Source organism: Cibotium barometz, chromosome 6 (assembly GCF_041138505.1).
Source record: "Cibotium barometz isolate CiBa-2024 chromosome 6, ASM4113850v1, whole genome shotgun sequence".
In the NCBI taxonomy this organism is placed as follows: domain Eukaryota; kingdom Viridiplantae; phylum Streptophyta; class Polypodiopsida; order Cyatheales; family Cibotiaceae; genus Cibotium; species Cibotium barometz.
Window position 1 is genome coordinate 27,091,287 of NC_141051.1, and position 3,784 is coordinate 27,095,070.

The window sequence follows — 3,784 nt, forward strand, 5'->3', positions numbered from 1 at the left end:
CAAAAACATTATCATACAATCCACCATCAAATTAAATCTACAAAGTTCACTTTTCGTGATCTACAATGAATTTCAATATAAAATGTCAATATCCTATTCCCTCCATAGACCCCAAAACTCACACCCCCGTCTCACACAACGCGAGGAGCACATGTCCCCTTGGAACTCACATGTCCCCTTGGAACTCACATGATTCCTCGCATTGTAGTGGGTCATGCACACATTATGATGAGCTGGGGATTAATCTCCTAGTTAATTTGTTAAAATTAAAATTTTTAGTTCAATGTATGTTTATCGCAAAAACATTGTCATACAATCGACCATCAAATTATATTTATAGAGCTCACTTTTCTTGATCTATAGTGAATTTCAATAAACAAGGTCAATATCCTATTCCCTCCATGTACCCCCTAACTCATGTTGAGATATCAAGCTCAACATGAGCTAACACTCACAAGGCTCCTGCATGACTGTTCGACATTTATATCACTGGCGAGTTTGGTAGCTGCACCGACATATCTTCGCCAGAGATTCTACAGCTGGACTACACTGACTAGTCCACATCTACCCACTCCTCTTAGCGTGTTCACATTATGAACCGCTTGTATATACTCTATTATGTGTGTTAGTCACTTTATCTTCTTTGTAGACCTCTTTTGTTGTGTGAAGAAGAAGAAGAATTTACAGCCTCTCACCTTGTGTGCTCTCTTCTAGAGTTTGTGTGAGTGTGTATGTAATTGCAAGAGCTTAAGCTCTCTTCTCCCCTACATCTTTCATGGTATCAGAGCTTGGTTCATGCTAAGAGCTGAGTGGCAAGCAAGATAAGCATAGGAAGCGATACGAGGGTAGTAAGAGCTTCATCTACTTTCCCTCTTTGTGTTGGCTACTACACCCTTGTCGGGATCTTGGGAGGCATCGGCAAACAAACTCTGATTCAGTAGATTTTTTCGTGGGAGAAAAGCTACAGGACAACTATAAAATTTGTTGGAGAAACTTTTTTGGGCCGAAAACGCGTTTCGGGCGCGTTTGGACCTCCGTTTTTCAGTTCGCAAGCGTTCACCAGCACTGTAGGTAAGTTTCGATTCTCTGCAGAACTCTGTTTTTGGAACTGCAAGAAGGGTGATTGGACACTATGTGTGCTACAAAGAGGTCTCAAAGTTGCCATTGGGTGTATGTGTGTAAAGTAAGGTCACTGGTTGTGAGAATTTGGGTGCAGTATAGTACCCTTGTGCAGAGCATACATCAATTTGTGTAGGTCAAGCAAGAGTGCTGTTGTTGGTAAATTTGTGTTAGAAAGATATCAAATGATGAAATAAACTAGATTGTTGCAAAGAATCTTGACAAGAATAAATTCCATGATTGGAGGTTTAGATTGACTAATTTCCTGATGGGTAAAGGTGAACATGAAGAGGCACTGGAGATATCGGAGATTAATCCAACTGCTAGCAGATATAAAAGAGTTCAAGGATTGGAATCAAGGAGCAAGGGAAGTCATGTATTGGCTTTCTATCAGCATACGTGACACTATCTATGATTAGGGTAAATACAGGATGTCACCTAAGGAGGCATGGGACACCTTGGTGAAGTTGTATGAAACCAACACCAAGGCACGAAAAAATTCAGTTGAATAATGAGCTTCATACTGTGGAAAAGAAGAATATGTCTATTGAATGATTATGCTTTGAAGATCAAGGGCATTGTGGAATCCCTTGCATCAATTGGTGTTTCTGTTGATGATGATAAGGTGTAAGTGTGCCTGTGTGGTCTCAGGCCACAATACAAGGCGTTCAAGACGTCTATTCAGACTCGGGAGATTCCTCACTTCATAGATTTGGTGTCAATGCTGATCATTGAAGAGAAGAACTTGGGTGAAGATCAACAGTTTTCACAAAACAGAAACAGTTCAGAGTAGTAGGCCTTCTACACTAGTGCAGGTAGAGGATGAGGTAGAGGTCGTGGACTTGGCCAAGGTGGTGGCTGAACAGGTAATCAAAATTATGGTCAGCCAGCAGCAGCAACAGTCCCAGGATTCACAAACAACAACATACAGGTGGAAGAGGCCAGTTTAGAGGCAGGGGGAGTCAATGAGGTCGTGGTAATTGGCAAAGGCAACATAATGATACATGAGCCTATTTTTACTGTGGTAATTGGCAAAGGCAACATAATGATACATGAGCCTATTTTTACTATGGTAAGCCTGGGCATGTGCAAGCAGATTATAAGAAGCAGAGTGACATGCAAAGTGGAAAAGTGCAGTAAAACAACTATGCATCCTCTAGCAGAAATAATGCGGATAATGTGAGGTTGTTTGTTATACAACATGTGGTTAATGCCGTGTCTGGAAATGATGTAGTAGGATGTAAGGATGATGTATGGTATGTTGATTCAGGTGCTTCGAACCACATGACAAGTCATGGTGAGTGATTTAAGGAAATGAAGAGTCTTGAAAGGCCAGGTTTTATTGAAAAAAGGGATGACACTTCTCATCCGATTGCTCATGTTGGGGATGTGCCATTGTCTATGCAAGATGGTAAGGTGAAGTACCTTGCAGATGTACTTCATGTTCCGAATATTACAAAGAATTTGGTTTTTGTTGGCCAGATGATTGAGCAGGGTTTGCAGGCACGGTTTAACCTTGATGGGGCTGTTATGTATAATACTTTAAAGATAAGTGCAGTTTGGTTACAAAAGGCAACAGAGTGGGCAGAATGTTTACATTGAATAATATAAATATGCCTGAAGTGAGTGCTGCAATGTTTGCAAATGGTTTAGGAGTGTAAGATTTCTCCCTCTAGCTTTTGAGGTGTAAAAGTGTAAGAACCTCCCCTTCTGTTCTTGTAATTATTTCCCTCTCTGAAAAAGAAGAAAGATCTTGCTTTACCCTGTTTTGGCCTAGAGAGAGAAAATTTCTAGAGAGAGATAATCCAAAATTGAGATATCTTCTGATATAAAAATCCTCCTAGTGTCTAAAATGGTTTCCCCTAAAACAGAAGTTCAAAATGAACTTTCCAATGTGCATTAGAAATCAATTAAAAATGATATAAGGGACCTTAGTCTAAGGGTCTAGATTTTCAGAAATTTCTGGATTATGGTCCAATTAAGGTTCCTATGGGCCAATTGGATTAATCCAAGTGTTGGGATGAGATAAATCCAAAGAAATAAAAGAAAATACCCAAAAATGAGTAAATGCTCACATAAGATGAAAAGTTGACTGAGTACAAGGTTTATTAGTTAAAAATTAAGAGATATTACTAAAAAAATGAGATATTTTGGAGAAATGATGAAATTTTGACACTTAGTAAGGAGGGAGAGACTCTTTAGGTAGGCGTCTAATTCACACATGTGGATGAGTTTTTAATTCAAAAAAATTGTGATATTTTTATCTCTCCTCTCTCTTGGATCAAACCAAATCAAAAAGGGAGCCAACTGGTCCAAATCTTGTCCAAATTGAGTTAAACTGAACTTGGAAAATTCTAGAACCCAAGTGGAGGAAGCCAAACTGGTCCAAATCTTGTCCAAATTGAGTCAAACTGAACCTGGAAAATTCTAGAACCCAAGTGGACTTGGTTAGTGGCCTCCCTCACCTATAAATAGATCCTTAGTCTTTTGTAAAAAAAAATCTGTGAGCTACACCATGCCAGTATTACATTAAAATAATGATATTTTCTATTATCCCTTAAAAATCCTCTGCTTTTGGAGAGATTGGAGCTTCTCTCTCTCTTCAACAATCCTTGGAGCTTTCTTCTCAACATACTAAACCAATTGATTGGTTGGGGGCTTCCTT